Genomic DNA, 22,571 nt, shown 5'->3' on the forward strand with positions numbered 1-22,571 from the left:
GAAGATATGAAGAGAAGCAACTAGTCCAGCACAAGATAATGCGTTGTAAATGTTTGCACCATGCTGGAATGAATACTTGATTAAAACGGAGCAAAAATTGATCTCGGAATGCAACAGACGGTGAATGCATTTTCATAGGATGAAATGGTGTTGTGCAAGGAGAAATTCCCTCGTTACGCTTCGGCCTGTTGTTACCCAATGGAAGATCCAAAATCCAACTCTGGTGGGACTCGAACCCACAACCTTTGAATGGCTTTCATGATAGATCACCTAGAAGTCCAACGCGCTGTCCATTGCGCCACAGAGTCTCTTGAAGACAGCAAATGCTGATCCAAAACTTGAAGATATGAAGAGAAGCAACTAGTCCAGCACAAGATAATGCGTTGTAAATGTTTGCACCATGCTGGAATGAATACTTGATTAAAACGGTGCAAAAATTGATCTCGGAATGCAACAGACGGTGAATGCATTTTCATAGGATGAAATGGTGTTGTGCAAGGAGAAATTCCCTCTTTACGCTTCGGCCTGTTGTTACCCAATGGAAGATCCAAAATCCAACTCTGGTGGGACTCGAACCCACAACCTTTGAATGGCTTTCATGATAGATCACCTAGAAGTCCAACGCGCTGTCCATTGCGCCACAGAGTCTCTTGAAAACAGTAAATGCTGCTCCAAAACTTGAAGAAATGAAGAGAAGCAACTAGTCCAGCACAAGATAATGCGTTGTAAATGTTTGCACCATGCTGGAATAAATACTTGATTAAAACGGTGCAAAAATTGAACTCGGAATGCAACAGACGGTGAACGCATTTTCATAGGATGAAATGGTGTTGTGCAAGGAGAAATTCCCTCGTTACACTTCGGCCTGTTGTTACCCAATGGAAGATCCAAAAGCCAACTCTGGTGGGACTCGAACCCACAACCTTTGAATGGCTTTCATGATAGATCACCTAGAAGTCCAACGCGCTGTCCATTGCGCCACAGAGTCTCTTGAAGCCAGCAAATGCTGATCCAAAACTTGAAGATATGACTAGAAGCAACTAGTCCAGCACAAGATAATGCGTTGTAAATGTTTGCACCATGCTGGAATGAATACTTGATTAAAACGGTGCAAAAATTGAACTCGGAATGCAACAGACGGTGAATGCATTTTCATAGGATGAAATGGTGTTGTGCAAGGAGAAATTCCCTCGTTACGCTTCGGCCTGTTGTTACCCAATGGAAGATCCAAAAGCCAACTCTGGTGGGACTCGAACCCACAACCTTTGAATGGCTTTCATGATAGATCACCTAGAAGTCCAACGCGCTGTCCATTGCGCCACAGAGTCTCTTGAAGACAGCAAATGCTGATCCAAAACTTGAAGAAATGAAGAGAAGCAACTAGTCCAGCACAAGATAATGCGTTGTAAAAGTTTGCACCATGCTGGAATAAATACTTGATTAAAACGGTGCAAAAATTGATCTCGGAATGCAACAGACGGTGAATGCATTTTCATAGGATGAAATGGTGTTGTGCAAGGAGAAATTCCCTCGTTACGCTTCGGCCTGCTGTTACCCAATGGAAGATCCAAAATCCAACTCTGGTGGGACTCGAACCCACAACCTTTGAATGGCTTTCATGATAGATCACCTAGAAGTCCAACGCGCTGTCCATTGCGCCACAGAGTCTCTTGAAGACAGCAAATGCTGATCCAAAACTTGAAGAAATGAAGAGAAGCAACTAGTCCAGCACAAGATAATGCGTTGTAAATGTTTGCACCATGCTGGAATAAATACTTGATTAAAACGGTGCAAAAATTGAACTCGGAATGCAACAGACGGTGAACGCATTTTCATAGGATGAAATGGTGTTGTGCAAGGAGAAATTCCCTCGTTACACTTCGGCCTGTTGTTACCCAATGGAAGATCCAAAAGCCAACTCTGGTGGGACTCGAACCCACAACCTTTGAATGGCTTTCATGATAGATCACCTAGAAGTCCAACGCGCTGTCCATTGCGCCACAGAGTCTCTTGAAGACAGCAAATGCTGATCCAAAACTTGAAGATATGAAGAGAAGCAACTAGTCCAGCACAAGATAATGCATTGTAAATGTTTGCACCATGCTGGAATAAATACTTGATTAAAACGGTGCAAAAATTGATCTCGGAATGCAACAGACGGTGAATGCATTTTCATAGGATGAAATGGTGTTGTGCAAGGAGAAATTCCCTCGTTACGCTTCGGCCTGTTGTTACCCAATGGAAGATCCAAAATCAAACTCTGGTGGGACTCGAACCCACAACCTTTGAATGGCTTTCATGATAGATCACCTAGAAGTCCAACGCGCTGTCCATTGCGCCACAGAGTCTCTTGAAAACAGCAAATGCTGCTCCAAAACTTGAAGAAATGAAGAGAAGCAACTAGTCCAGCACAAGATAATGCGTTGTAAATGTTTGCACCATGCTGGAATAAATACTTGATTAAAACGGTGCAAAAATTGAACTCGGAATGCAACAGACGGTGAACGCATTTTCATAGGATGAAATGGTGTTGTGCAAGGAGAAATTCCCTCGTTACACTTCGGCCTGTTGTTACCCAATGGAAGATCCAAAAGCCAACTCTGGTGGGACTCGAACCCACAACCTTTGAATGGCTTTCATGATAGATCACCTAGAAGTCCAACGCGCTGTCCATTGCGCCACAGAGTCTCTTGAAGCCAGCAAATGCTGATCCAAAACTTGAAGATATGACTAGAAGCAACTAGTCCAGCACAAGATAATGCGTTGTAAATGTTTGCACCATGCTGGAATGAATACTTGATTAAAACGGTGCAAAAATTGAACTCGGAATGCAACAGACGGTGAATGCATTTTCATAGGATGAAATGGTGTTGTGCAAGGAGAAATTCCCTCGTTACGCTTCGGCCTGTTGTTACCCAATGGAAGATCCAAAAGCCAACTCTGGTGGGACTCGAACCCACAACCTTTGAATGGCTTTCATGATAGATCACCTAGAAGTCCAACGCGCTGTCCATTGCGCCACAGAGTCTCTTGAAAACAGCAAATGCTGATCCAAAACTTGAAGAAATGAAGAGAAGCAACTAGTCCAGCACAAGATAATGCGTTGTAAATGTTTGCACCATGCTGGAATAAATACTTGATTAAAACGGTGCAAAAATTGAACTCTGAATGCAACAGACGATGAATGCATTTTCATAGGATGAAATGGTGTTGTGCAAGGAGAAATTCCCTCGTTACGCTTCGGCCTGTTGTTACCCAATGGAAGATCCAAAAGCCAACTCTGGCGGGACTCGAACCCACAACCTTTGAATGGCTTTCATGATAGAGCACCTAGAAGTCCAACGCGCTGTCCATTGCGCCACAGAGTCTCTTGAAGACAGCAAATGCTGATCCAAAACTTGAAGATATGAAGAGAAGCAACTAGTCCAGCACAAGATAATGCGTTGTAAATGTTTGCACCATGCTGGAATAAATACTTGATTAAAACGGTGCAAAAATTGAACTCGGAATGCAACAGACGGTGAACGCATTTTCATAGGATGAAATGGTGTTGTGCAAGGAGAAATTCCCTCGTTACGCTTCGGCCTGTTGTTACCCAATGGAAGATCCAAAAGCCAACTCTGGTGGGACTCGAACCCACAACCTTTGAATGGCTTTCATGATAGATCACCTAGAAGTCCAACGCGCTGTCCATTGCGCCACAGAGTCTCTTGAAGACAGCAAATGCTGATCCAAAACTTGAAGATATGAAGAGAAGCAACTAGTCCAGCACAAGATAATGCGTTGTAAATGTTTGCACCATGCTGGAATAAATACTTGATTAAAACGGTGCAAAAATTGAACTCGGAATGCAACAGACGGTGAACGCATTTTCATAGGATGAAATGGTGTTGTGCAAGGAGAAATTCCCTCGTTACACTTCGGCCTGTTGTTACCCAATGGAAGATCCAAAAGCCAACTCTGGTGGGACTCGAACCCACAACCTTTGAATGGCTTTCATGATAGAGCACCTAGAAGTCCAACGCGCTGTCCATTGCGCCACAGAGTCTCTTGAAGACAGCAAATGCTGATCCAAAACTTGAAGATATGAAGAGAAGCAACTAGTCCAGCACAAGATAATGCGTTGTAAATGTTTGCACCATGCTGGAATGAATACTTGATTAAAACGGAGCAAAAATTGATCTCGGAATGCAACAGACGGTGAATGCATTTTCATAGGATGAAATGGTGTTGTGCAAGGAGAAATTCCCTCGTTACGCTTCGGCCTGTTGTTACCCAATGGAAGATCCAAAAGCCAACTCTGGCGGGACTCGAACCCACAACCTTTGAATGGCTTTCATGATAGAGCACCTAGAAGTCCAACGCGCTGTCCATTGCGCCACAGAGTCTCTTGAAGCCAGCAAATGCTGATCCAAAACTTGAAGATATGACTAGAAGCAACTAGTCCAGCACAAGATAATGCGTTGTAAATGTTTGCACCATGCTGGAATGAATACTTGATTAAAACGGTGCAAAAATTGAACTCGGAATGCAACAGACGGTGAATGCATTTTCATAGGATGAAATGGTGTTGTGCAAGGAGAAATTCCCTCGTTACGCTTCGGCCTGTTGTTACCCAATGGAAGATCCAAAAGCCAACTCTGGTGGGACTCGAACCCACAACCTTTGAATGGCTTTCATGATAGATCACCTAGAAGTCCAACGCGCTGTCCATTGCGCCACAGAGTCTCTTGAAGACAGCAAATGCTGATCCAAAACTTGAAGATATGAAGAGAAGCAACTAGTCCAGCACAAGATAATGCATTGTAAATGTTTGCACCATGCTGGAATAAATACTTGATTAAAACGGTGCAAAAATTGATCTCGGAATGCAACAGACGGTGAATGCATTTTCATAGGATGAAATGGTGTTGTGCAAGGAGAAATTCCCTCGTTACGCTTCGGCCTGTTGTTACCCAATGGAAGATCCAAAAGCCAACTCTGGTGGGACTCGAACCCACAACCTTTGAATGGCTTTCATGATAGATCACCTAGAAGTCCAACGCGCTGTCCATTGCGCCACAGAGTCTCTTGAAGACAGCAAATGCTGATCCAAAACTTGAAGAAATGAAGAGAAGCAACTAGTCCAGCACAAGATAATGCGTTGTAAAAGTTTGCACCATGCTGGAATAAATACTTGATTAAAACGGTGCAAAAATTGATCTCGGAATGCAACAGACGGTGAATGCATTTTCATAGGATGAAATGGTGTTGTGCAAGGAGAAATTCCCTCGTTACGCTTCGGCCTGCTGTTACCCAATGGAAGATCCAAAATCCAACTCTGGTGGGACTCGAACCCACAACCTTTGAATGGCTTTCATGATAGATCACCTAGAAGTCCAACGCGCTGTCCATTGCGCCACAGAGTCTCTTGAAGACAGCAAATGCTGATCCAAAACTTGAAGAAATGAAGAGAAGCAACTAGTCCAGCACAAGATAATGCGTTGTAAATGTTTGCACCATGCTGGAATAAATACTTGATTAAAACGGTGCAAAAATTGAACTCGGAATGCAACAGACGGTGAACGCATTTTCATAGGATGAAATGGTGTTGTGCAAGGAGAAATTCCCTCGTTACACTTCGGCCTGTTGTTACCCAATGGAAGATCCAAAAGCCAACTCTGGTGGGACTCGAACGCACAACCTTTGAATGTCTTTCATGATAGATCACCTAGAAGTCCAACGCGCTGTCCATTGCGCCACAGAGTCTCTTGAAGACAGCAAATGCTGATCCAAAACTTGAAGATATGAAGAGAAGCAACTAGTCCAGCACAAGATAATGCGTTGTAAATGTTTGCACCATGCTGGAATGAATACTTGATTAAAACGGTGCAAAAATTGATCTCGGAATGCAACAGACGGTGAATGCATTTTCATAGGATGAAATGGTGTTGTGCAAGGAGAAATTCCCTCTTTACGCTTCGGCCTGTTGTTACCCAATGGAAGATCCAAAATCCAACTCTGGTGGGACTCGAACCCACAACCTTTGAATGGCTTTCATGATAGATCACCTAGAAGTCCAACGCGCTGTCCATTGCGCCACAGAGTCTCTTGAAAACAGTAAATGCTGCTCCAAAACTTGAAGAAATGAAGAGAAGCAACTAGTCCAGCACAAGATAATGCGTTGTAAATGTTTGCACCATGCTGGAATAAATACTTGATTAAAACGGTGCAAAAATTGAACTCTGAATGCAACAGACGATGAATGCATTTTCATAGGATGAAATGGTGTTGTGCAAGGAGAAATTCCCTCGTTACGCTTCGGCCTGTTGTTACCCAATGGAAGATCCAAAAGCCAACTCTGGCGGGACTCGAACCCACAACCTTTGAATGGCTTTCATGATAGAGCACCTAGAAGTCCAACGCGCTGTCCATTGCGCCACAGAGTCTCTTGAAGACAGCAAATGCTGATCCAAAACTTGAAGATATGAAGAGAAGCAACTAGTCCAGCACAAGATAATGCGTTGTAAATGTTTGCACCATGCTGGAATAAATACTTGATTAAAACGGTGCAAAAATTGAACTCGGAATGCAACAGACGGTGAACGCATTTTCATAGGATGAAATGGTGTTGTGCAAGGAGAAATTCCCTCGTTACGCTTCGGCCTGTTGTTACCCAATGGAAGATCCAAAAGCCAACTCTGGTGGGACTCGAACCCACAACCTTTGAATGGCTTTCATGATAGATCACCTAGAAGTCCAACGCGCTGTCCATTGCGCCACAGAGTCTCTTGAAGACAGCAAATGCTGATCCAAAACTTGAAGATATGAAGAGAAGCAACTAGTCCAGCACAAGATAATGCGTTGTAAATGTTTGCACCATGCTGGAATGAATACTTGATTAAAACGGTGCAAAAATTGAACTCGGAATGCAACAGACGGTGAATGCATTTTCATAGGATGAAATGGTGTTGTGCAAGGAGAAATTCCCTCGTTACGCTTCGGCCTGTTGTTACCCAATGGAAGATCCAAAAGCCAACTCTGGCGGGACTCGAACCCACAACCTTTGAATGGCTTTCATGATAGAGCACCTAGAAGTCCAACGCGCTGTCCATTGCGCCACAGAGTCTCTTGAAGACAGCAAATGCTGATCCAAAACTTGAAGATATGAAGAGAAGCAACTAGTCCAGCACAAGATAATGCGTTGTAAATGTTTGCACCATGCTGGAATGAATACTTGATTAAAACGGTGCAAAAATTGAACTCGGAATGCAACAGACGGTGAATGCATTTTCATAGGATGAAATGGTGTTGTGCAAGGAGAAATTCCCTCGTTACGCTTCGGCCTGTTGTTACCCAATGGAAGATCCAAAAGCCAACTCTGGTGGGACTCGAACCCACAACCTTTGAATGGCTTTCATGATAGATCACCTAGAAGTCCAACGCGCTGTCCATTGCGCCACAGAGTCTCTTGAAGACAGCAAATGCTGATCCAAAACTTGAAGATATGAAGAGAAGCAACTAGTCCAGCACAAGATAATGCATTGTAAATGTTTGCACCATGCTGGAATAAATACTTGATTAAAACGGTGCAAAAATTGATCTCGGAATGCAACAGACGGTGAATGCATTTTCATAGGATGAAATGGTGTTGTGCAAGGAGAAATTCCCTCGTTACGCTTCGGCCTGTTGTTACCCAATGGAAGATCCAAAATCAAACTCCGGTGGGACTCGAACCCACAACCTTTGAATGGCTTTCATGATAGATCACCTAGAAGTCCAACGCGCTGTCCATTGCGCCACAGAGTCTCTTGAAAACAGCAAATGCTGCTCCAAAACTTGAAGAAATGAAGAGAAGCAACTAGTCCAGCACAAGATAATGCGTTGTAAATGTTTGCACCATGCTGGAATAAATACTTGATTAAAACGGTGCAAAAATTGAACTCGGAATGCAACAGACGGTGAACGCATTTTCATAGGATGAAATGGTGTTGTGCAAGGAGAAATTCCCTCGTTACACTTCGGCCTGTTGTTACCCAATGGAAGATCCAAAAGCCAACTCTGGTGGGACTCGAACGCACAACCTTTGAATGGCTTTCATGATAGATCACCTAGAAGTCCAACGCGCTGTCCATTGCGCCACAGAGTCTCTTGAAGACAGCAAATGCTGATCCAAAACTTGAAGATATGAAGAGAAGCAACTAGTCCAGCACAAGATAATGCGTTGTAAATGTTTGCACCATGCTGGAATAAATACTTGATTAAAACGGTGCAAAAATTGAACTCGGAATGCAACAGACGGTGAACGCATTTTCATAGGATGAAATGGTGTTGTGCAAGGAGAAATTCCCTCGTTACACTTCGGCCTGTTGTTACCCAATGGAAGATCCAAAAGCCAACTCTGGTGGGACTCGAACGCACAACCTTTGAATGTCTTTCATGATAGATCACCTAGAAGTCCAACGCGCTGTCCATTGCGCCACAGAGTCTCTTGAAGACAGCAAATGCTGATCCAAAACTTGAAGATATGAAGAGAAGCAACTAGTCCAGCACAAGATAATGCGTTGTAAATGTTTGCACCATGCTGGAATGAATACTTGATTAAAACGGTGCAAAAATTGAACTCGGAATGCAACAGACGGTGAATGCATTTTCATAGGATGAAATGGTGTTGTGCAAGGAGAAATTCCCTCGTTACGCTTCGGCCTGTTGTTACCCAATGGAAGATCCAAAAGCCAACTCTGGCGGGACTCGAACCCACAACCTTTGAATGGCTTTCATGATAGAGCACCTAGAAGTCCAACGCGCTGTCCATTGCGCCACAGAGTCTCTTGAAGACAGCAAATGCTGATCCAAAACTTGAAGATATGAAGAGAAGCAACTAGTCCAGCACAAGATAATGCGTTGTAAATGTTTGCACCATGCTGGAATGAATACTTGATTAAAACGGTGCAAAAATTGAACTCGGAATGCAACAGACGGTGAATGCATTTTCATAGGATGAAATGGTGTTGTGCAAGGAGAAATTCCCTCGTTACGCTTCGGCCTGTTGTTACCCAATGGAAGATCCAAAAGCCAACTCTGGTGGGACTCGAACCCACAACCTTTGAATGGCTTTCATGATAGATCACCTAGAAGTCCAACGCGCTGTCCATTGCGCCACAGAGTCTCTTGAAGACAGCAAATGCTGATCCAAAACTTGAAGATATGAAGAGAAGCAACTAGTCCAGCACAAGATAATGCATTGTAAATGTTTGCACCATGCTGGAATAAATACTTGATTAAAACGGTGCAAAAATTGATCTCGGAATGCAACAGACGGTGAATGCATTTTCATAGGATGAAATGGTGTTGTGCAAGGAGAAATTCCCTCGTTACGCTTCGGCCTGTTGTTACCCAATGGAAGATCCAAAATCAAACTCCGGTGGGACTCGAACCCACAACCTTTGAATGGCTTTCATGATAGATCACCTAGAAGTCCAACGCGCTGTCCATTGCGCCACAGAGTCTCTTGAAAACAGCAAATGCTGCTCCAAAACTTGAAGAAATGAAGAGAAGCAACTAGTCCAGCACAAGATAATGCGTTGTAAATGTTTGCACCATGCTGGAATAAATACTTGATTAAAACGGTGCAAAAATTGAACTCGGAATGCAACAGACGGTGAACGCATTTTCATAGGATGAAATGGTGTTGTGCAAGGAGAAATTCCCTCGTTACACTTCGGCCTGTTGTTACCCAATGGAAGATCCAAAAGCCAACTCTGGTGGGACTCGAACGCACAACCTTTGAATGGCTTTCATGATAGATCACCTAGAAGTCCAACGCGCTGTCCATTGCGCCACAGAGTCTCTTGAAGACAGCAAATGCTGATCCAAAACTTGAAGATATGAAGAGAAGCAACTAGTCCAGCACAAGATAATGCGTTGTAAATGTTTGCACCATGCTGGAATAAATACTTGATTAAAACGGTGCAAAAATTGAACTCGGAATGCAACAGACGGTGAACGCATTTTCATAGGATGAAATGGTGTTGTGCAAGGAGAAATTCCCTCGTTACACTTCGGCCTGTTGTTACCCAATGGAAGATCCAAAAGCCAACTCTGGTGGGACTCGAACGCACAACCTTTGAATGTCTTTCATGATAGATCACCTAGAAGTCCAACGCGCTGTCCATTGCGCCACAGAGTCTCTTGAAGACAGCAAATGCTGATCCAAAACTTGAAGATATGAAGAGAAGCAACTAGTCCAGCACAAGATAATGCGTTGTAAATGTTTGCACCATGCTGGAATGAATACTTGATTAAAACGGTGCAAAAATTGATCTCGGAATGCAACAGACGGTGAATGCATTTTCATAGGATGAAATGGTGTTGTGCAAGGAGAAATTCCCTCTTTACGCTTCGGCCTGTTGTTACCCAATGGAAGATCCAAAATCCAACTCTGGTGGGACTCGAACCCACAACCTTTGAATGGCTTTCATGATAGATCACCTAGAAGTCCAACGCGCTGTCCATTGCGCCACAGAGTCTCTTGAAAACAGTAAATGCTGCTCCAAAACTTGAAGAAATGAAGAGAAGCAACTAGTCCAGCACAAGATAATGCGTTGTAAATGTTTGCACCATGCTGGAATAAATACTTGATTAAAACGGTGCAAAAATTGAACTCTGAATGCAACAGACGATGAATGCATTTTCATAGGATGAAATGGTGTTGTGCAAGGAGAAATTCCCTCGTTACGCTTCGGCCTGTTGTTACCCAATGGAAGATCCAAAAGCCAACTCTGGCGGGACTCGAACCCACAACCTTTGAATGGCTTTCATGATAGAGCACCTAGAAGTCCAACGCGCTGTCCATTGCGCCACAGAGTCTCTTGAAGACAGCAAATGCTGATCCAAAACTTGAAGATATGAAGAGAAGCAACTAGTCCAGCACAAGATAATGCGTTGTAAATGTTTGCACCATGCTGGAATAAATACTTGATTAAAACGGTGCAAAAATTGAACTCGGAATGCAACAGACGGTGAACGCATTTTCATAGGATGAAATGGTGTTGTGCAAGGAGAAATTCCCTCGTTACGCTTCGGCCTGTTGTTACCCAATGGAAGATCCAAAAGCCAACTCTGGTGGGACTCGAACCCACAACCTTTGAATGGCTTTCATGATAGATCACCTAGAAGTCCAACGCGCTGTCCATTGCGCCACAGAGTCTCTTGAAGACAGCAAATGCTGATCCAAAACTTGAAGATATGAAGAGAAGCAACTAGTCCAGCACAAGATAATGCGTTGTAAATGTTTGCACCATGCTGGAATAAATACTTGATTAAAACGGTGCAAAAATTGAACTCGGAATGCAACAGACGGTGAACGCATTTTCATAGGATGAAATGGTGTTGTGCAAGGAGAAATTCCCTCGTTACACTTCGGCCTGTTGTTACCCAATGGAAGATCCAAAAGCCAACTCTGGTGGGACTCGAACCCACAACCTTTGAATGGCTTTCATGATAGAGCACCTAGAAGTCCAACGCGCTGTCCATTGCGCCACAGAGTCTCTTGAAGACAGCAAATGCTGATCCAAAACTTGAAGATATGAAGAGAAGCAACTAGTCCAGCACAAGATAATGCGTTGTAAATGTTTGCACCATGCTGGAATGAATACTTGATTAAAACGGAGCAAAAATTGATCTCGGAATGCAACAGACGGTGAATGCATTTTCATAGGATGAAATGGTGTTGTGCAAGGAGAAATTCCCTCGTTACGCTTCGGCCTGTTGTTACCCAATGGAAGATCCAAAAGCCAACTCTGGCGGGACTCGAACCCACAACCTTTGAATGGCTTTCATGATAGAGCACCTAGAAGTCCAACGCGCTGTCCATTGCGCCACAGAGTCTCTTGAAGACAGCAAATGCTGATCCAAAACTTGAAGATATGAAGAGAAGCAACTAGTCCAGCACAAGATAATGCGTTGTAAATGTTTGCACCATGCTGGAATGAATACTTGATTAAAACGGTGCAAAAATTGAACTCGGAATGCAACAGACGGTGAATGCATTTTCATAGGATGAAATGGTGTTGTGCAAGGAGAAATTCCCTCGTTACGCTTCGGCCTGTTGTTACCCAATGGAAGATCCAAAAGCCAACTCTGGTGGGACTCGAACCCACAACCTTTGAATGGCTTTCATGATAGATCACCTAGAAGTCCAACGCGCTGTCCATTGCGCCACAGAGTCTCTTGAAGACAGCGAATGCTGATCCAAAACTTGAAGATATGAAGAGAAGCAACTAGTCCAGCACAAGATAATGCATTGTAAATGTTTGCACCATGCTGGAATAAATACTTGATTAAAACGGTGCAAAAATTGATCTCGGAATGCAACAGACGGTGAATGCATTTTCATAGGATGAAATGGTGTTGTGCAAGGAGAAATTCCCTCGTTACGCTTCGGCCTGTTGTTACCCAATGGAAGATCCAAAATCAAACTCTGGTGGGACTCGAACCCACAACCTTTGAATGGCTTTCATGATAGATCACCTAGAAGTCCAACGCGCTGTCCATTGCGCCACAGAGTCTCTTGAAAACAGCAAATGCTGCTCCAAAACTTGAAGAAATGAAGAGAAGCAACTAGTCCAGCACAAGATAATGCGTTGTAAATGTTTGCACCATGCTGGAATAAATACTTGATTAAAACGGTGCAAAAATTGAACTCGGAATGCAACAGACGGTGAACGCATTTTCATAGGATGAAATGGTGTTGTGCAAGGAGAAATTCCCTCGTTACACTTCGGCCTGTTGTTACCCAATGGAAGATCCAAAAGCCAACTCTGGTGGGACTCGAACGCACAACCTTTGAATGGCTTTCATGATAGATCACCTAGAAGTCCAACGCGCTGTCCATTGCGCCACAGAGTCTCTTGAAGACAGCAAATGCTGATCCAAAACTTGAAGATATGAAGAGAAGCAACTAGTCCAGCACAAGATAATGCGTTGTAAATGTTTGCACCATGCTGGAATGAATACTTGATTAAAACGGTGCAAAAATTGAACTCGGAATGCAACAGACGGTGAATGCATTTTCATAGGATGAAATGGTGTTGTGCAAGGAGAAATTCCCTCGTTACGCTTCGGCCTGTTGTTACCCAATGGAAGATCCAAAAGCCAACTCTGGTGGGACTCGAACCCACAACCTTTTAATGGCTTTCATGATAGATCACCTAGAAGTCAAACGCGCTGTCCATTGCGCCACAGAGTCTCTTGAAGACAGCAAATGCTGATCCAAAACTTGAAGATATGAAGAGAAGCAACTAGTCCAGCACAAGATAATGCATTGTAAATGTTTGCACCATGCTGGAATAAATACTTGATTAAAACGGTGCAAAAATTGATCTCGGAATGCAACAGACGGTGAATGCATTTTCATAGGATGAAATGGTGTTGTGCAAGGAGAAATTCCCTCTTTACGCTTCGGCCTGTTGTTACCCAATGGAAGATCCAAAATCCAACTCTGGTGGGACTCGAACCCACAACCTTTGAATGGCTTTCATGATAGATCACCTAGAAGTCCAACGCGCTGTCCATTGCGCCACAGAGTCTCTTGAAAACAGTAAATGCTGCTCCAAAACTTGAAGAAATGAAGAGAAGCAACTAGTCCAGCACAAGATAATGCGTTGTAAATGTTTGCACCATGCTGGAATAAATACTTGATTAAAACGGTGCAAAAATTGAACTCTGAATGCAACAGACGATGAATGCATTTTCATAGGATGAAATGGTGTTGTGCAAGGAGAAATTCCCTCGTTACGCTTCGGCCTGTTGTTACCCAATGGAAGATCCAAAAGCCAACTCTGGTGGGACTCGAACCCACAACCTTTGAATGGCTTTCATGATAGATCACCTAGAAGTCAAACGCGCTGTCCATTGCGCCACAGAGTCTCTTGAAGACAGCAAATGCTGATCCAAAACTTGAAGATATGAAGAGAAGCAACTAGTCCAGCACAAGATAATGCATTGTAAATGTTTGCACCATGCTGGAATAAATACTTGATTAAAACGGTGCAAAAATTGAACTCGGAATGCAACAGACGGTGAACGCATTTTCATAGGATTAAATGGTGTTGTGCAAGGAGAAATTCCCTCGTTACACTTCGGCCTGTTGTTACCCAATGGAAGATCCAAAAGCCAACTCTGGTGGGACTCGAACGCACAACCTTTGAATGGCTTTCATGATAGATCACCTAGAAGTCCAACGCGCTGTCCATTGCGCCACAGAGTCTCTTGAAGACAGCAAATGCTGATCCAAAACTTGAAGATATGAAGAGAAGCAACTAGTCCAGCACAAGATAATGCGTTGTAAATGTTTGCACCATGCTGGAATGAATACTTGATTAAAACGGTGCAAAAATTGAACTCGGAATGCAACAGACGGTGAATGCATTTTCATAGGATGAAATGGTGTTGTGCAAGGAGAAATTCCCTCGTTACGCTTCGGCCTGTTGTTACCCAATGGAAGATCCAAAAGCCAACTCTGGTGGGACTCGAACCCACAACCTTTGAATGGCTTTCATGATAGATCACCTAGAAGTCCAACGCGCTGTCCATTGCGCCACAGAGTCTCTTGAAGACAGCAAATGCTGATCCAAAACTTGAAGAAATGAAGAGAAGCAACTAGTCCAGCACAAGATAATGCGTTGTAAAAGTTTGCACCATGCTGGAATAAATACTTGATTAAAACGGTGCAAAAATTGATCTCGGAATGCAACAGACGGTGAATGCATTTTCATAGGATGAAATGGTGTTGTGCAAGGAGAAATTCCCTCGTTACGCTTCGGCCTGCTGTTACCCAATGGAAGATCCAAAAGCCAACTCTGGCGGGACTCGAACCCACAACCTTTGAATGGCTTTCATGATAGAGCACCTAGAAGTCCAACGCGCTGTCCATTGCGCCACAGAGTCTCTTGAAAACAGCAAATGCTGCTCCAAAACTTGAAGAAATGAAGAGAAGCAACTAGTCCAGCACAAGATAATGCGTTGTAAATGTTTGCACCATGCTGGAATAAATACTTGATTAAAACGGTGCAAAAATTGAACTCGGAATGCAACAGACGGTGAACGCATTTTCATAGGATGAAATGGTGTTGTGCAAGGAGAAATTCCCTCGTTACACTTCGGCCTGTTGTTACCCAATGGAAGATCCAAAAGCCAACTCTGGTGGGACTCGAACGCACAACCTTTGAATGGCTTTCATGATAGATCACCTAGAAGTCCAACGCGCTGTCCATTGCGCCACAGAGTCTCTTGAAGACAGCAAATGCTGATCCAAAACTTGAAGATATGAAGAGAAGCAACTAGTCCAGCACAAGATAATGCGTTGTAAATGTTTGCACCATGCTGGAATGAATACTTGATTAAAACGGTGCAAAAATTGAACTCGGAATGCAACAGACGGTGAATGCATTTTCATAGGATGAAATGGTGTTGTGCAAGGAGAAATTCCCTCGTTACGCTTCGGCCTGTTGTTACCCAATGGAAGATCCAAAAGCCAACTCTGGTGGGACTCGAACCCACAACCTTTGAATGGCTTTCATGATAGATCACCTAGAAGTCAAACGCGCTGTCCATTGCGCCACAGAGTCTCTTGAAGACAGCAAATGCTGATCCAAAACTTGAAGATATGAAGAGAAGCAACTAGTCCAGCACAAGATAATGCATTGTAAATGTTTGCACCATGCTGGAATAAATACTTGATTAAAACGGTGCAAAAATTGATCTCGGAATGCAACAGACGGTGAATGCATTTTCATAGGATGAAATGGTGTTGTGCAAGGAGAAATTCCCTCTTTACGCTTCGGCCTGTTGTTACCCAATGGAAGATCCAAAATCCAACTCTGGTGGGACTCGAACCCACAACCTTTGAATGGCTTTCATGATAGATCACCTAGAAGTCCAACGCGCTGTCCATTGCGCCACAGAGTCTCTTGAAAACAGCAAATGCTGCTCCAAAACTTGAAGAAATGAAGAGAAGCAACTAGTCCAGCACAAGATAATGCGTTGTAAATGTTTGCACCATGCTGGAATAAATACTTGATTAAAACGGTGCAAAAATTGAACTCGGAATGCAACAGACGGTGAACGCATTTTCATAGGATGAAATGGTGTTGTGCAAGGAGAAATTCCCTCGTTACACTTCGGCCTGTTGTTACCCAATGGAAGATCCAAAAGCCAACTCTGGTGGGACTCGAACGCACAACCTTTGAATGGCTTTCATGATAGATCACCTAGAAGTCCAACGCGCTGTCCATTGCGCCACAGAGTCTCTTGAAGACAGCAAATGCTGATCCAAAACTTGAAGATATGAAGAGAAGCAACTAGTCCAGCACAAGATAATGCGTTGTAAATGTTTGCACCATGCTGGAATGAATACTTGATTAAAACGGTGCAAAAATTGAACTCGGAATGCAACAGACGGTGAATGCATTTTCATAGGATGAAATGGTGTTGTGCAAGGAGAAATTCCCTCGTTACGCTTCGGCCTGTTGTTACCCAATGGAAGATCCAAAAGCCAACTCTGGTGGGACTCGAACCCACAACCTTTGAATGGCTTTCATGATAGATCACCTAGAAGTCAAACGCGCTGTCCATTGCGCCACAGAGTCTCTTGAAGACAGCAAATGCTGATCCAAAACTTGAAGATATGAAGAGAAGCAACTAGTCCAGCACAAGATAATGCATTGTAAATGTTTGCACCATGCTGGAATAAATACTTGATTAAAACGGTGCAAAAATTGATCTCGGAATGCAACAGACGGTGAATGCATTTTCATAGGATGAAATGGTGTTGTGCAAGGAGAAATTCCCTCTTTACGCTTCGGCCTGTTGTTACCCAATGGAAGATCCAAAATCCAACTCTGGTGGGACTCGAACCCACAACCTTTGAATGGCTTTCATGATAGATCACCTAGAAGTCCAACGCGCTGTCCATTGCGCCACAGAGTCTCTTGAAAACAGTAAATGCTGCTCCAAAACTTGAAGAAATGAAGAGAAGCAACTAGTCCAGCACAAGATAATGCGTTGTAAATGTTTGCACCATGCTGGAATAAATACTTGATTAAAACGGTGCAAAAATTGAACTCTGAATGCAACAGACGATGAATGCATTTTCATAGGATGAAATGGTGTTGTGCAAGGAGAAATTCCCTCGTTACGCTTCGGCCTGTTGTTACCCAATGGAAGATCCAAAAGCCAACTCTGGTGGGACTCGAACCCACAACCTTTGAATGGCTTTCATGATAGATCACCTAGAAGTCAAACGCGCTGTCCATTGCGCCACAGAGTCTCTTGAAGACAGCAAATGCTGATCCAAAACTTGAAGATATGAAGAGAAGCAACTAGTCCAGCACAAGATAATGCATTGTAAATGTTTGCACCATGCTGGAATAAATACTTGATTAAAACGGTGCAAAAATTGAACTCGGAATGCAACAGACGGTGAACGCATTTTCATAGGATGAAATGGTGTTGTGCAAGGAGAAATTCCCTCGTTACACTTCGGCCTGTTGTTACCCAATGGAAGATCCAAAAGCCAACTCTGGTGGGACTCGAACGCACAACCTTTGAATGGCTTTCATGATAGATCACCTAGAAGTCCAACGCGCTGTCCATTGCGCCACAGAGTCTCTTGAAGACAGCAAATGCTGATCCAAAACTTGAAGATATGAAGAGAAGCAACTAGTCCAGCACAAGATAATGCGTTGTAAATGTTTGCACCATGCTGGAATGAATACTTGATTAAAACGGTGCAAAAATTGAACTCGGAATGCAACAGACGGTGAATGCATTTTCATAGGATGAAATGGTGTTGTGCAAGGAGAAATTCCCTCGTTACGCTTCGGCCTGTTGTTACCCAATGGAAGATCCAAAAGCCAACTCTGGTGGGACTCGAACCCACAACCTTTGAATGGCTTTCATGATAGATCACCTAGAAGTCCAACGCGCTGTCCATTGCGCCACAGAGTCTCTTGAAGACAGCAAATGCTGATCCAAAACTTGAAGAAATGAAGAGAAGCAACTAGTCCAGCACAAGATAATGCGTTGTAAAAGTTTGCACCATGCTGGAATAAATACTTGATTAAAACGGTGCAAAAATTGATCTCGGAATGCAACAGACGGTGAATGCATTTTCATAGGATGAAATGGTGTTGTGCAAGGAGAAATTCCCTCGTTACGCTTCGGCCTGCTGTTACCCAATGGAAGATCCAAAAGCCAACTCTGGCGGGACTCGAACCCACAACCTTTGAATGGCTTTCATGATAGAGCACCTAGAAGTCCAACGCGCTGTCCATTGCGCCACAGAGTCTCTTGAAAACAGCAAATGCTGCTCCAAAACTTGAAGAAATGAAGAGAAGCAACTAGTCCAGCACAAGATAATGCGTTGTAAATGTTTGCACCATGCTGGAATAAATACTTGATTAAAACGGTGCAAAAATTGAACTCGGAATGCAACAGACGGTGAACGCATTTTCATAGGATGAAATGGTGTTGTGCAAGGAGAAATTCCCTCGTTACACTTCGGCCTGTTGTTACCCAATGGAAGATCCAAAAGCCAACTCTGGTGGGACTCGAACGCACAACCTTTGAATGGCTTTCATGATAGATCACCTAGAAGTCCAACGCGCTGTCCATTGCGCCACAGAGTCTCTTGAAGACAGCAAATGCTGATCCAAAACTTGAAGATATGAAGAGAAGCAACTAGTCCAGCACAAGATAATGCGTTGTAAATGTTTGCACCATGCTGGAATGAATACTTGATTAAAACGGTGCAAAAATTGAACTCGGAATGCAACAGACGGTGAATGCATTTTCATAGGATGAAATGGTGTTGTGCAAGGAGAAATTCCCTCGTTACGCTTCGGCCTGTTGTTACCCAATGGAAGATCCAAAAGCCAACTCTGGTGGGACTCGAACCCACAACCTTTGAATGGCTTTCATGATAGATCACCTAGAAGTCAAACGCGCTGTCCATTGCGCCACAGAGTCTCTTGAAGACAGCAAATGCTGATCCAAAACTTGAAGATATGAAGAGAAGCAACTAGTCCAGCACAAGATAATGCATTGTAAATGTTTGCACCATGCTGGAATAAATACTTGATTAAAACGGTGCAAAAATTGATCTCGGAATGCAACAGACGGTGAATGCATTTTCATAGGATGAAATGGTGTTGTGCAAGGAGAAATTCCCTCTTTACGCTTCGGCCTGTTGTTACCCAATGGAAGATCCAAAATCCAACTCTGGTGGGACTCGAACCCACAACCTTTGAATGGCTTTCATGATAGATCACCTAGAAGTCCAACGCGCTGTCCATTGCGCCACAGAGTCTCTTGAAAACAGTAAATGCTGCTCCAAAACTTGAAGAAATGAAGAGAAGCAACTAGTCCAGCACAAGATAATGCGTTGTAAATGTTTGCACCATGCTGGAATAAATACTTGATTAAAACGGTGCAAAAATTGAACTCTGAATGCAACAGACGATGAATGCATTTTCATAGGATGAAATGGTGTTGTGCAAGGAGAAATTCCCTCGTTACGCTTCGGCCTGTTGTTACCCAATGGAAGATCCAAAAGCCAACTCTGGTGGGACTCGAACCCACAACCTTTGAATGGCTTTCATGATAGATCACCTAGAAGTCAAACGCGCTGTCCATTGCGCCACAGAGTCTCTTGAAGACAGCAAATGCTGATCCAAAACTTGAAGATATGAAGAGAAGCAACTAGTCCAGCACAAGATAATGCATTGTAAATGTTTGCACCATGCTGGAATAAATACTTGATTAAAACGGTGCAAAAATTGAACTCGGAATGCAACAGACGGTGAACGCATTTTCATAGGATGAAATGGTGTTGTGCAAGGAGAAATTCCCTCGTTACACTTCGGCCTGTTGTTACCCAATGGAAGATCCAAAAGCCAACTCTGGTGGGACTCGAACGCACAACCTTTGAATGGCTTTCATGATAGATCACCTAGAAGTCCAACGCGCTGTCCATTGCGCCACAGAGTCTCTTGAAGACAGCAAATGCTGATCCAAAACTTGAAGATATGAAGAGAAGCAACTAGTCCAGCACAAGATAATGCGTTGTAAATGTTTGCACCATGCTGGAATGAATACTTGATTAAAACGGTGCAAAAATTGAACTCGGAATGCAACAGACGGTGAATGCATTTTCATAGGATGAAATGGTGTTGTGCAAGGAGAAATTCCCTCGTTACGCTTCGGCCTGTTGTTACCCAATGGAAGATCCAAAAGCCAACTCTGGTGGGACTCGAACCCACAACCTTTGAATGGCTTTCATGATAGATCACCTAGAAGTCAAACGCGCTGTCCATTGCGCCACAGAGTCTCTTGAAGACAGCAAATGCTGATCCAAAACTTGAAGATATGAAGAGAAGCAACTAGTCCAGCACAAGATAATGCATTGTAAATGTTTGCACCATGCTGGAATAAATACTTGATTAAAACGGTGCAAAAATTGATCTCGGAATGCAACAGACGGTGAATGCATTTTCATAGGATGAAATGGTGTTGTGCAAGGAGAAATTCCCTCTTTACGCTTCGGCCTGTTGTTACCCAATGGAAGATCCAAAATCCAACTCTGGTGGGACTCGAACCCACAACCTTTGAATGGCTTTCATGATAGATCACCTAGAAGTCCAACGCGCTGTCCATTGCGCCACAGAGTCTCTTGAAAACAGTAAATGCTGCTCCAAAACTTGAAGAAATGAAGAGAAGCAACTAGTCCAGCACAAGATAATGCGTTGTAAATGTTTGCACCATGCTGGAATAAATACTTGATTAAAACGGTGCAAAAATTGAACTCTGAATGCAACAGACGATGAATGCATTTTCATAGGATGAAATGGTGTTGTGCAAGGAGAAATTCCCTCGTTACGCTTCGGCCTGTTGTTACCCAATGGAAGATCCAAAAGCCAACTCTGGTGGGACTCGAACCCACAACCTTTGAATGGCTTTCATGATAGATCACCTAGAAGTCAAACGCGCTGTCCATTGCGCCACAGAGTCTCTTGAAGACAGCAAATGCTGATCCAAAACTTGAAGATATGAAGAGAAGCAACTAGTCCAGCACAAGATAATGCATTGTAAATGTTTGCACCATGCTGGAATAAATACTTGATTAAAACGGTGCAAAAATTGAACTCGGAATGCAACAGACGGTGAACGCATTTTCATAGGATGAAATGGTGTTGTGCAAGGAGAAATTCCCTCGTTACACTTCGGCCTGTTGTTACCCAATGGAAGATCCAAAAGCCAACTCTGGTGGGACTCGAACGCACAACCTTTGAATGGCTTTCATGATAGATCACCTAGAAGTCCAACGCGCTGTCCATTGCGCCACAGAGTCTCTTGAAGACAGCAAATGCTGATCCAAAACTTGAAGATATGAAGAGAAGCAACTAGTCCAGCACAAGATAATGCGTTGTAAATGTTTGCACCATGCTGGAATGAATACTTGATTAAAACGGTGCAAAAATTGAACTCGGAATGCAACAGACGGTGAATGCATTTTCATAGGATGAAATGGTGTTGTGCAAGGAGAAATTCCCTCGTTACGCTTCGGCCTGTTGTTACCCAATGGAAGATCCAAAAGCCAACTCTGGTGGGACTCGAACCCACAACCTTTGAATGGCTTTCATGATAGATCACCTAGAAGTCCAACGCGCTGTCCATTGCGCCACAGAGTCTCTTGAAGACAGCAAATGCTGATCCAAAACTTGAAGAAATGAAGAGAAGCAACTAGTCCAGCACAAGATAATGCGTTGTAAAAGTTTGCACCATGCTGGAATAAATACTTGATTAAAACGGTGCAAAAATTGATCTCGGAATGCAACAGACGGTGAATGCATTTTCATAGGATGAAATGGTGTTGTGCAAGGAGAAATTCCCTCGTTACGCTTCGGCCTGCTGTTACCCAATGGAAGATCCAAAAGCCAACTCTGGTGGGACTCGAACCCACAACCTTTGAATGGCTTTCATGATAGATCACCTAGAAGTCCAACGCGCTGTCCATTGCGCCACAGAGTCTCTTGAAGACAGCAAATGCTGATCCAAAACTTGAAGAAATGAAGAGAAGCAACTAGTCCAGCACAAGATAATGCGTTGTAAAAGTTTGCACCATGCTGGAATAAATACTTGATTAAAACGGTGCAAAAATTGATCTCGGAATGCAACAGACGGTGAATGCATTTTCATAGGATGAAATGGTGTTGTGCAAGGAGAAATTCCCTCGTTACGCTTCGGCCTGCTGTTACCCAATGGAAGATCCAAAATCCAACTCTGGTGGGACTCGAACCCACAACCTTTGAATGGCTTTCATGATAGATCACCTAGAAGTCCAACGCGCTGTCCATTGCGCCACAGAGTCTCTTGAAGACAGCAAATGCTGATCCAAAACTTGAAGAAATGAAGAGAAGCAACTAGTCCAGCACAAGATAATGCGTTGTAAATGTTTGCACCATGCTGGAATAAATACTTGATTAAAACGGTGCAAAAATTGAACTCGGAATGCAACAGACGGTGAACGCATT

The 22,571-nt window shown here is 43.4% G+C and overlaps 66 non-coding genes across 66 annotated transcripts; all 66 read right to left on the reverse strand.

The window, feature by feature from the left end:
- Nucleotides 1-215: 215 nt before the first annotated feature.
- On the reverse strand, nucleotides 216-308 carry trnar-ucu (transfer RNA arginine (anticodon UCU)). The gene is made up of 2 exons: nucleotides 272-308; nucleotides 216-251 (listed from the first exon to the last, which is right to left on the reverse strand). It is a non-coding gene; the product is annotated as a tRNA-Arg (tRNA).
- A 247-nt stretch (nucleotides 309-555) lies between these two features.
- Nucleotides 556-648, reverse strand: trnar-ucu (transfer RNA arginine (anticodon UCU)). Its single transcript has 2 exons — nucleotides 612-648; nucleotides 556-591 (listed from the first exon to the last, which is right to left on the reverse strand). It is a non-coding gene; the product is annotated as a tRNA-Arg (tRNA).
- A 247-nt stretch (nucleotides 649-895) lies between these two features.
- Nucleotides 896-988, reverse strand: trnar-ucu (transfer RNA arginine (anticodon UCU)). The gene is made up of 2 exons: nucleotides 952-988; nucleotides 896-931 (listed from the first exon to the last, which is right to left on the reverse strand). It is a non-coding gene; the product is annotated as a tRNA-Arg (tRNA).
- Nucleotides 989-1,235: 247 nt separating this feature from the next.
- On the reverse strand, nucleotides 1,236-1,328 carry trnar-ucu (transfer RNA arginine (anticodon UCU)). The gene is made up of 2 exons: nucleotides 1,292-1,328; nucleotides 1,236-1,271 (listed from the first exon to the last, which is right to left on the reverse strand). It is a non-coding gene; the product is annotated as a tRNA-Arg (tRNA).
- Nucleotides 1,329-1,575: 247 nt separating this feature from the next.
- trnar-ucu (transfer RNA arginine (anticodon UCU)) lies at nucleotides 1,576-1,668 on the reverse strand. The gene is made up of 2 exons: nucleotides 1,632-1,668; nucleotides 1,576-1,611 (listed from the first exon to the last, which is right to left on the reverse strand). It is a non-coding gene; the product is annotated as a tRNA-Arg (tRNA).
- Nucleotides 1,669-1,915: 247 nt separating this feature from the next.
- On the reverse strand, nucleotides 1,916-2,008 carry trnar-ucu (transfer RNA arginine (anticodon UCU)). Its single transcript has 2 exons — nucleotides 1,972-2,008; nucleotides 1,916-1,951 (listed from the first exon to the last, which is right to left on the reverse strand). It is a non-coding gene; the product is annotated as a tRNA-Arg (tRNA).
- A 247-nt stretch (nucleotides 2,009-2,255) lies between these two features.
- trnar-ucu (transfer RNA arginine (anticodon UCU)) lies at nucleotides 2,256-2,348 on the reverse strand. Its single transcript has 2 exons — nucleotides 2,312-2,348; nucleotides 2,256-2,291 (listed from the first exon to the last, which is right to left on the reverse strand). It is a non-coding gene; the product is annotated as a tRNA-Arg (tRNA).
- A 247-nt stretch (nucleotides 2,349-2,595) lies between these two features.
- On the reverse strand, nucleotides 2,596-2,688 carry trnar-ucu (transfer RNA arginine (anticodon UCU)). The gene is made up of 2 exons: nucleotides 2,652-2,688; nucleotides 2,596-2,631 (listed from the first exon to the last, which is right to left on the reverse strand). It is a non-coding gene; the product is annotated as a tRNA-Arg (tRNA).
- A 247-nt stretch (nucleotides 2,689-2,935) lies between these two features.
- trnar-ucu (transfer RNA arginine (anticodon UCU)) lies at nucleotides 2,936-3,028 on the reverse strand. Its single transcript has 2 exons — nucleotides 2,992-3,028; nucleotides 2,936-2,971 (listed from the first exon to the last, which is right to left on the reverse strand). It is a non-coding gene; the product is annotated as a tRNA-Arg (tRNA).
- A 247-nt stretch (nucleotides 3,029-3,275) lies between these two features.
- Nucleotides 3,276-3,368, reverse strand: trnar-ucu (transfer RNA arginine (anticodon UCU)). Its single transcript has 2 exons — nucleotides 3,332-3,368; nucleotides 3,276-3,311 (listed from the first exon to the last, which is right to left on the reverse strand). It is a non-coding gene; the product is annotated as a tRNA-Arg (tRNA).
- Nucleotides 3,369-3,615: 247 nt separating this feature from the next.
- trnar-ucu (transfer RNA arginine (anticodon UCU)) lies at nucleotides 3,616-3,708 on the reverse strand. The gene is made up of 2 exons: nucleotides 3,672-3,708; nucleotides 3,616-3,651 (listed from the first exon to the last, which is right to left on the reverse strand). It is a non-coding gene; the product is annotated as a tRNA-Arg (tRNA).
- A 247-nt stretch (nucleotides 3,709-3,955) lies between these two features.
- Nucleotides 3,956-4,048, reverse strand: trnar-ucu (transfer RNA arginine (anticodon UCU)). Its single transcript has 2 exons — nucleotides 4,012-4,048; nucleotides 3,956-3,991 (listed from the first exon to the last, which is right to left on the reverse strand). It is a non-coding gene; the product is annotated as a tRNA-Arg (tRNA).
- Nucleotides 4,049-4,295: 247 nt separating this feature from the next.
- Nucleotides 4,296-4,388, reverse strand: trnar-ucu (transfer RNA arginine (anticodon UCU)). Its single transcript has 2 exons — nucleotides 4,352-4,388; nucleotides 4,296-4,331 (listed from the first exon to the last, which is right to left on the reverse strand). It is a non-coding gene; the product is annotated as a tRNA-Arg (tRNA).
- Nucleotides 4,389-4,635: 247 nt separating this feature from the next.
- On the reverse strand, nucleotides 4,636-4,728 carry trnar-ucu (transfer RNA arginine (anticodon UCU)). The gene is made up of 2 exons: nucleotides 4,692-4,728; nucleotides 4,636-4,671 (listed from the first exon to the last, which is right to left on the reverse strand). It is a non-coding gene; the product is annotated as a tRNA-Arg (tRNA).
- A 247-nt stretch (nucleotides 4,729-4,975) lies between these two features.
- trnar-ucu (transfer RNA arginine (anticodon UCU)) lies at nucleotides 4,976-5,068 on the reverse strand. The gene is made up of 2 exons: nucleotides 5,032-5,068; nucleotides 4,976-5,011 (listed from the first exon to the last, which is right to left on the reverse strand). It is a non-coding gene; the product is annotated as a tRNA-Arg (tRNA).
- Nucleotides 5,069-5,315: 247 nt separating this feature from the next.
- trnar-ucu (transfer RNA arginine (anticodon UCU)) lies at nucleotides 5,316-5,408 on the reverse strand. Its single transcript has 2 exons — nucleotides 5,372-5,408; nucleotides 5,316-5,351 (listed from the first exon to the last, which is right to left on the reverse strand). It is a non-coding gene; the product is annotated as a tRNA-Arg (tRNA).
- Nucleotides 5,409-5,655: 247 nt separating this feature from the next.
- Nucleotides 5,656-5,748, reverse strand: trnar-ucu (transfer RNA arginine (anticodon UCU)). Its single transcript has 2 exons — nucleotides 5,712-5,748; nucleotides 5,656-5,691 (listed from the first exon to the last, which is right to left on the reverse strand). It is a non-coding gene; the product is annotated as a tRNA-Arg (tRNA).
- A 247-nt stretch (nucleotides 5,749-5,995) lies between these two features.
- On the reverse strand, nucleotides 5,996-6,088 carry trnar-ucu (transfer RNA arginine (anticodon UCU)). Its single transcript has 2 exons — nucleotides 6,052-6,088; nucleotides 5,996-6,031 (listed from the first exon to the last, which is right to left on the reverse strand). It is a non-coding gene; the product is annotated as a tRNA-Arg (tRNA).
- A 247-nt stretch (nucleotides 6,089-6,335) lies between these two features.
- On the reverse strand, nucleotides 6,336-6,428 carry trnar-ucu (transfer RNA arginine (anticodon UCU)). Its single transcript has 2 exons — nucleotides 6,392-6,428; nucleotides 6,336-6,371 (listed from the first exon to the last, which is right to left on the reverse strand). It is a non-coding gene; the product is annotated as a tRNA-Arg (tRNA).
- Nucleotides 6,429-6,675: 247 nt separating this feature from the next.
- Nucleotides 6,676-6,768, reverse strand: trnar-ucu (transfer RNA arginine (anticodon UCU)). The gene is made up of 2 exons: nucleotides 6,732-6,768; nucleotides 6,676-6,711 (listed from the first exon to the last, which is right to left on the reverse strand). It is a non-coding gene; the product is annotated as a tRNA-Arg (tRNA).
- A 247-nt stretch (nucleotides 6,769-7,015) lies between these two features.
- On the reverse strand, nucleotides 7,016-7,108 carry trnar-ucu (transfer RNA arginine (anticodon UCU)). The gene is made up of 2 exons: nucleotides 7,072-7,108; nucleotides 7,016-7,051 (listed from the first exon to the last, which is right to left on the reverse strand). It is a non-coding gene; the product is annotated as a tRNA-Arg (tRNA).
- Nucleotides 7,109-7,355: 247 nt separating this feature from the next.
- On the reverse strand, nucleotides 7,356-7,448 carry trnar-ucu (transfer RNA arginine (anticodon UCU)). Its single transcript has 2 exons — nucleotides 7,412-7,448; nucleotides 7,356-7,391 (listed from the first exon to the last, which is right to left on the reverse strand). It is a non-coding gene; the product is annotated as a tRNA-Arg (tRNA).
- A 247-nt stretch (nucleotides 7,449-7,695) lies between these two features.
- Nucleotides 7,696-7,788, reverse strand: trnar-ucu (transfer RNA arginine (anticodon UCU)). Its single transcript has 2 exons — nucleotides 7,752-7,788; nucleotides 7,696-7,731 (listed from the first exon to the last, which is right to left on the reverse strand). It is a non-coding gene; the product is annotated as a tRNA-Arg (tRNA).
- A 247-nt stretch (nucleotides 7,789-8,035) lies between these two features.
- trnar-ucu (transfer RNA arginine (anticodon UCU)) lies at nucleotides 8,036-8,128 on the reverse strand. The gene is made up of 2 exons: nucleotides 8,092-8,128; nucleotides 8,036-8,071 (listed from the first exon to the last, which is right to left on the reverse strand). It is a non-coding gene; the product is annotated as a tRNA-Arg (tRNA).
- A 247-nt stretch (nucleotides 8,129-8,375) lies between these two features.
- trnar-ucu (transfer RNA arginine (anticodon UCU)) lies at nucleotides 8,376-8,468 on the reverse strand. Its single transcript has 2 exons — nucleotides 8,432-8,468; nucleotides 8,376-8,411 (listed from the first exon to the last, which is right to left on the reverse strand). It is a non-coding gene; the product is annotated as a tRNA-Arg (tRNA).
- Nucleotides 8,469-8,715: 247 nt separating this feature from the next.
- On the reverse strand, nucleotides 8,716-8,808 carry trnar-ucu (transfer RNA arginine (anticodon UCU)). Its single transcript has 2 exons — nucleotides 8,772-8,808; nucleotides 8,716-8,751 (listed from the first exon to the last, which is right to left on the reverse strand). It is a non-coding gene; the product is annotated as a tRNA-Arg (tRNA).
- Nucleotides 8,809-9,055: 247 nt separating this feature from the next.
- Nucleotides 9,056-9,148, reverse strand: trnar-ucu (transfer RNA arginine (anticodon UCU)). The gene is made up of 2 exons: nucleotides 9,112-9,148; nucleotides 9,056-9,091 (listed from the first exon to the last, which is right to left on the reverse strand). It is a non-coding gene; the product is annotated as a tRNA-Arg (tRNA).
- A 247-nt stretch (nucleotides 9,149-9,395) lies between these two features.
- Nucleotides 9,396-9,488, reverse strand: trnar-ucu (transfer RNA arginine (anticodon UCU)). The gene is made up of 2 exons: nucleotides 9,452-9,488; nucleotides 9,396-9,431 (listed from the first exon to the last, which is right to left on the reverse strand). It is a non-coding gene; the product is annotated as a tRNA-Arg (tRNA).
- Nucleotides 9,489-9,735: 247 nt separating this feature from the next.
- trnar-ucu (transfer RNA arginine (anticodon UCU)) lies at nucleotides 9,736-9,828 on the reverse strand. Its single transcript has 2 exons — nucleotides 9,792-9,828; nucleotides 9,736-9,771 (listed from the first exon to the last, which is right to left on the reverse strand). It is a non-coding gene; the product is annotated as a tRNA-Arg (tRNA).
- A 247-nt stretch (nucleotides 9,829-10,075) lies between these two features.
- On the reverse strand, nucleotides 10,076-10,168 carry trnar-ucu (transfer RNA arginine (anticodon UCU)). The gene is made up of 2 exons: nucleotides 10,132-10,168; nucleotides 10,076-10,111 (listed from the first exon to the last, which is right to left on the reverse strand). It is a non-coding gene; the product is annotated as a tRNA-Arg (tRNA).
- Nucleotides 10,169-10,415: 247 nt separating this feature from the next.
- Nucleotides 10,416-10,508, reverse strand: trnar-ucu (transfer RNA arginine (anticodon UCU)). The gene is made up of 2 exons: nucleotides 10,472-10,508; nucleotides 10,416-10,451 (listed from the first exon to the last, which is right to left on the reverse strand). It is a non-coding gene; the product is annotated as a tRNA-Arg (tRNA).
- A 247-nt stretch (nucleotides 10,509-10,755) lies between these two features.
- Nucleotides 10,756-10,848, reverse strand: trnar-ucu (transfer RNA arginine (anticodon UCU)). Its single transcript has 2 exons — nucleotides 10,812-10,848; nucleotides 10,756-10,791 (listed from the first exon to the last, which is right to left on the reverse strand). It is a non-coding gene; the product is annotated as a tRNA-Arg (tRNA).
- Nucleotides 10,849-11,095: 247 nt separating this feature from the next.
- Nucleotides 11,096-11,188, reverse strand: trnar-ucu (transfer RNA arginine (anticodon UCU)). Its single transcript has 2 exons — nucleotides 11,152-11,188; nucleotides 11,096-11,131 (listed from the first exon to the last, which is right to left on the reverse strand). It is a non-coding gene; the product is annotated as a tRNA-Arg (tRNA).
- Nucleotides 11,189-11,435: 247 nt separating this feature from the next.
- On the reverse strand, nucleotides 11,436-11,528 carry trnar-ucu (transfer RNA arginine (anticodon UCU)). Its single transcript has 2 exons — nucleotides 11,492-11,528; nucleotides 11,436-11,471 (listed from the first exon to the last, which is right to left on the reverse strand). It is a non-coding gene; the product is annotated as a tRNA-Arg (tRNA).
- Nucleotides 11,529-11,775: 247 nt separating this feature from the next.
- Nucleotides 11,776-11,868, reverse strand: trnar-ucu (transfer RNA arginine (anticodon UCU)). The gene is made up of 2 exons: nucleotides 11,832-11,868; nucleotides 11,776-11,811 (listed from the first exon to the last, which is right to left on the reverse strand). It is a non-coding gene; the product is annotated as a tRNA-Arg (tRNA).
- A 247-nt stretch (nucleotides 11,869-12,115) lies between these two features.
- Nucleotides 12,116-12,208, reverse strand: trnar-ucu (transfer RNA arginine (anticodon UCU)). The gene is made up of 2 exons: nucleotides 12,172-12,208; nucleotides 12,116-12,151 (listed from the first exon to the last, which is right to left on the reverse strand). It is a non-coding gene; the product is annotated as a tRNA-Arg (tRNA).
- Nucleotides 12,209-12,455: 247 nt separating this feature from the next.
- On the reverse strand, nucleotides 12,456-12,548 carry trnar-ucu (transfer RNA arginine (anticodon UCU)). The gene is made up of 2 exons: nucleotides 12,512-12,548; nucleotides 12,456-12,491 (listed from the first exon to the last, which is right to left on the reverse strand). It is a non-coding gene; the product is annotated as a tRNA-Arg (tRNA).
- A 247-nt stretch (nucleotides 12,549-12,795) lies between these two features.
- On the reverse strand, nucleotides 12,796-12,888 carry trnar-ucu (transfer RNA arginine (anticodon UCU)). The gene is made up of 2 exons: nucleotides 12,852-12,888; nucleotides 12,796-12,831 (listed from the first exon to the last, which is right to left on the reverse strand). It is a non-coding gene; the product is annotated as a tRNA-Arg (tRNA).
- Nucleotides 12,889-13,135: 247 nt separating this feature from the next.
- Nucleotides 13,136-13,228, reverse strand: trnar-ucu (transfer RNA arginine (anticodon UCU)). The gene is made up of 2 exons: nucleotides 13,192-13,228; nucleotides 13,136-13,171 (listed from the first exon to the last, which is right to left on the reverse strand). It is a non-coding gene; the product is annotated as a tRNA-Arg (tRNA).
- A 247-nt stretch (nucleotides 13,229-13,475) lies between these two features.
- Nucleotides 13,476-13,568, reverse strand: trnar-ucu (transfer RNA arginine (anticodon UCU)). The gene is made up of 2 exons: nucleotides 13,532-13,568; nucleotides 13,476-13,511 (listed from the first exon to the last, which is right to left on the reverse strand). It is a non-coding gene; the product is annotated as a tRNA-Arg (tRNA).
- Nucleotides 13,569-13,815: 247 nt separating this feature from the next.
- On the reverse strand, nucleotides 13,816-13,908 carry trnar-ucu (transfer RNA arginine (anticodon UCU)). The gene is made up of 2 exons: nucleotides 13,872-13,908; nucleotides 13,816-13,850 (listed from the first exon to the last, which is right to left on the reverse strand). It is a non-coding gene; the product is annotated as a tRNA-Arg (tRNA).
- Nucleotides 13,909-14,155: 247 nt separating this feature from the next.
- Nucleotides 14,156-14,248, reverse strand: trnar-ucu (transfer RNA arginine (anticodon UCU)). Its single transcript has 2 exons — nucleotides 14,212-14,248; nucleotides 14,156-14,191 (listed from the first exon to the last, which is right to left on the reverse strand). It is a non-coding gene; the product is annotated as a tRNA-Arg (tRNA).
- A 247-nt stretch (nucleotides 14,249-14,495) lies between these two features.
- Nucleotides 14,496-14,588, reverse strand: trnar-ucu (transfer RNA arginine (anticodon UCU)). Its single transcript has 2 exons — nucleotides 14,552-14,588; nucleotides 14,496-14,531 (listed from the first exon to the last, which is right to left on the reverse strand). It is a non-coding gene; the product is annotated as a tRNA-Arg (tRNA).
- Nucleotides 14,589-14,835: 247 nt separating this feature from the next.
- Nucleotides 14,836-14,928, reverse strand: trnar-ucu (transfer RNA arginine (anticodon UCU)). Its single transcript has 2 exons — nucleotides 14,892-14,928; nucleotides 14,836-14,871 (listed from the first exon to the last, which is right to left on the reverse strand). It is a non-coding gene; the product is annotated as a tRNA-Arg (tRNA).
- A 247-nt stretch (nucleotides 14,929-15,175) lies between these two features.
- On the reverse strand, nucleotides 15,176-15,268 carry trnar-ucu (transfer RNA arginine (anticodon UCU)). Its single transcript has 2 exons — nucleotides 15,232-15,268; nucleotides 15,176-15,211 (listed from the first exon to the last, which is right to left on the reverse strand). It is a non-coding gene; the product is annotated as a tRNA-Arg (tRNA).
- Nucleotides 15,269-15,515: 247 nt separating this feature from the next.
- Nucleotides 15,516-15,608, reverse strand: trnar-ucu (transfer RNA arginine (anticodon UCU)). Its single transcript has 2 exons — nucleotides 15,572-15,608; nucleotides 15,516-15,550 (listed from the first exon to the last, which is right to left on the reverse strand). It is a non-coding gene; the product is annotated as a tRNA-Arg (tRNA).
- A 247-nt stretch (nucleotides 15,609-15,855) lies between these two features.
- trnar-ucu (transfer RNA arginine (anticodon UCU)) lies at nucleotides 15,856-15,948 on the reverse strand. The gene is made up of 2 exons: nucleotides 15,912-15,948; nucleotides 15,856-15,891 (listed from the first exon to the last, which is right to left on the reverse strand). It is a non-coding gene; the product is annotated as a tRNA-Arg (tRNA).
- Nucleotides 15,949-16,195: 247 nt separating this feature from the next.
- Nucleotides 16,196-16,288, reverse strand: trnar-ucu (transfer RNA arginine (anticodon UCU)). Its single transcript has 2 exons — nucleotides 16,252-16,288; nucleotides 16,196-16,231 (listed from the first exon to the last, which is right to left on the reverse strand). It is a non-coding gene; the product is annotated as a tRNA-Arg (tRNA).
- Nucleotides 16,289-16,535: 247 nt separating this feature from the next.
- On the reverse strand, nucleotides 16,536-16,628 carry trnar-ucu (transfer RNA arginine (anticodon UCU)). The gene is made up of 2 exons: nucleotides 16,592-16,628; nucleotides 16,536-16,570 (listed from the first exon to the last, which is right to left on the reverse strand). It is a non-coding gene; the product is annotated as a tRNA-Arg (tRNA).
- Nucleotides 16,629-16,875: 247 nt separating this feature from the next.
- Nucleotides 16,876-16,968, reverse strand: trnar-ucu (transfer RNA arginine (anticodon UCU)). The gene is made up of 2 exons: nucleotides 16,932-16,968; nucleotides 16,876-16,911 (listed from the first exon to the last, which is right to left on the reverse strand). It is a non-coding gene; the product is annotated as a tRNA-Arg (tRNA).
- Nucleotides 16,969-17,215: 247 nt separating this feature from the next.
- trnar-ucu (transfer RNA arginine (anticodon UCU)) lies at nucleotides 17,216-17,308 on the reverse strand. The gene is made up of 2 exons: nucleotides 17,272-17,308; nucleotides 17,216-17,250 (listed from the first exon to the last, which is right to left on the reverse strand). It is a non-coding gene; the product is annotated as a tRNA-Arg (tRNA).
- A 247-nt stretch (nucleotides 17,309-17,555) lies between these two features.
- Nucleotides 17,556-17,648, reverse strand: trnar-ucu (transfer RNA arginine (anticodon UCU)). Its single transcript has 2 exons — nucleotides 17,612-17,648; nucleotides 17,556-17,591 (listed from the first exon to the last, which is right to left on the reverse strand). It is a non-coding gene; the product is annotated as a tRNA-Arg (tRNA).
- A 247-nt stretch (nucleotides 17,649-17,895) lies between these two features.
- trnar-ucu (transfer RNA arginine (anticodon UCU)) lies at nucleotides 17,896-17,988 on the reverse strand. The gene is made up of 2 exons: nucleotides 17,952-17,988; nucleotides 17,896-17,931 (listed from the first exon to the last, which is right to left on the reverse strand). It is a non-coding gene; the product is annotated as a tRNA-Arg (tRNA).
- Nucleotides 17,989-18,235: 247 nt separating this feature from the next.
- On the reverse strand, nucleotides 18,236-18,328 carry trnar-ucu (transfer RNA arginine (anticodon UCU)). The gene is made up of 2 exons: nucleotides 18,292-18,328; nucleotides 18,236-18,271 (listed from the first exon to the last, which is right to left on the reverse strand). It is a non-coding gene; the product is annotated as a tRNA-Arg (tRNA).
- A 247-nt stretch (nucleotides 18,329-18,575) lies between these two features.
- On the reverse strand, nucleotides 18,576-18,668 carry trnar-ucu (transfer RNA arginine (anticodon UCU)). The gene is made up of 2 exons: nucleotides 18,632-18,668; nucleotides 18,576-18,611 (listed from the first exon to the last, which is right to left on the reverse strand). It is a non-coding gene; the product is annotated as a tRNA-Arg (tRNA).
- A 247-nt stretch (nucleotides 18,669-18,915) lies between these two features.
- Nucleotides 18,916-19,008, reverse strand: trnar-ucu (transfer RNA arginine (anticodon UCU)). Its single transcript has 2 exons — nucleotides 18,972-19,008; nucleotides 18,916-18,950 (listed from the first exon to the last, which is right to left on the reverse strand). It is a non-coding gene; the product is annotated as a tRNA-Arg (tRNA).
- Nucleotides 19,009-19,255: 247 nt separating this feature from the next.
- Nucleotides 19,256-19,348, reverse strand: trnar-ucu (transfer RNA arginine (anticodon UCU)). The gene is made up of 2 exons: nucleotides 19,312-19,348; nucleotides 19,256-19,291 (listed from the first exon to the last, which is right to left on the reverse strand). It is a non-coding gene; the product is annotated as a tRNA-Arg (tRNA).
- A 247-nt stretch (nucleotides 19,349-19,595) lies between these two features.
- trnar-ucu (transfer RNA arginine (anticodon UCU)) lies at nucleotides 19,596-19,688 on the reverse strand. Its single transcript has 2 exons — nucleotides 19,652-19,688; nucleotides 19,596-19,630 (listed from the first exon to the last, which is right to left on the reverse strand). It is a non-coding gene; the product is annotated as a tRNA-Arg (tRNA).
- A 247-nt stretch (nucleotides 19,689-19,935) lies between these two features.
- trnar-ucu (transfer RNA arginine (anticodon UCU)) lies at nucleotides 19,936-20,028 on the reverse strand. Its single transcript has 2 exons — nucleotides 19,992-20,028; nucleotides 19,936-19,971 (listed from the first exon to the last, which is right to left on the reverse strand). It is a non-coding gene; the product is annotated as a tRNA-Arg (tRNA).
- A 247-nt stretch (nucleotides 20,029-20,275) lies between these two features.
- Nucleotides 20,276-20,368, reverse strand: trnar-ucu (transfer RNA arginine (anticodon UCU)). Its single transcript has 2 exons — nucleotides 20,332-20,368; nucleotides 20,276-20,310 (listed from the first exon to the last, which is right to left on the reverse strand). It is a non-coding gene; the product is annotated as a tRNA-Arg (tRNA).
- A 247-nt stretch (nucleotides 20,369-20,615) lies between these two features.
- On the reverse strand, nucleotides 20,616-20,708 carry trnar-ucu (transfer RNA arginine (anticodon UCU)). The gene is made up of 2 exons: nucleotides 20,672-20,708; nucleotides 20,616-20,651 (listed from the first exon to the last, which is right to left on the reverse strand). It is a non-coding gene; the product is annotated as a tRNA-Arg (tRNA).
- Nucleotides 20,709-20,955: 247 nt separating this feature from the next.
- trnar-ucu (transfer RNA arginine (anticodon UCU)) lies at nucleotides 20,956-21,048 on the reverse strand. The gene is made up of 2 exons: nucleotides 21,012-21,048; nucleotides 20,956-20,990 (listed from the first exon to the last, which is right to left on the reverse strand). It is a non-coding gene; the product is annotated as a tRNA-Arg (tRNA).
- Nucleotides 21,049-21,295: 247 nt separating this feature from the next.
- On the reverse strand, nucleotides 21,296-21,388 carry trnar-ucu (transfer RNA arginine (anticodon UCU)). Its single transcript has 2 exons — nucleotides 21,352-21,388; nucleotides 21,296-21,331 (listed from the first exon to the last, which is right to left on the reverse strand). It is a non-coding gene; the product is annotated as a tRNA-Arg (tRNA).
- A 247-nt stretch (nucleotides 21,389-21,635) lies between these two features.
- Nucleotides 21,636-21,728, reverse strand: trnar-ucu (transfer RNA arginine (anticodon UCU)). Its single transcript has 2 exons — nucleotides 21,692-21,728; nucleotides 21,636-21,671 (listed from the first exon to the last, which is right to left on the reverse strand). It is a non-coding gene; the product is annotated as a tRNA-Arg (tRNA).
- A 247-nt stretch (nucleotides 21,729-21,975) lies between these two features.
- Nucleotides 21,976-22,068, reverse strand: trnar-ucu (transfer RNA arginine (anticodon UCU)). Its single transcript has 2 exons — nucleotides 22,032-22,068; nucleotides 21,976-22,011 (listed from the first exon to the last, which is right to left on the reverse strand). It is a non-coding gene; the product is annotated as a tRNA-Arg (tRNA).
- Nucleotides 22,069-22,315: 247 nt separating this feature from the next.
- On the reverse strand, nucleotides 22,316-22,408 carry trnar-ucu (transfer RNA arginine (anticodon UCU)). Its single transcript has 2 exons — nucleotides 22,372-22,408; nucleotides 22,316-22,351 (listed from the first exon to the last, which is right to left on the reverse strand). It is a non-coding gene; the product is annotated as a tRNA-Arg (tRNA).
- Between the last annotated feature and the right edge of the window lie 163 nt (nucleotides 22,409-22,571).

Source organism: Pungitius pungitius, chromosome 3 (assembly GCF_949316345.1).
Source record: "Pungitius pungitius chromosome 3, fPunPun2.1, whole genome shotgun sequence".
Lineage (NCBI taxonomy): Eukaryota > Metazoa > Chordata > Actinopteri > Perciformes > Gasterosteidae > Pungitius > Pungitius pungitius.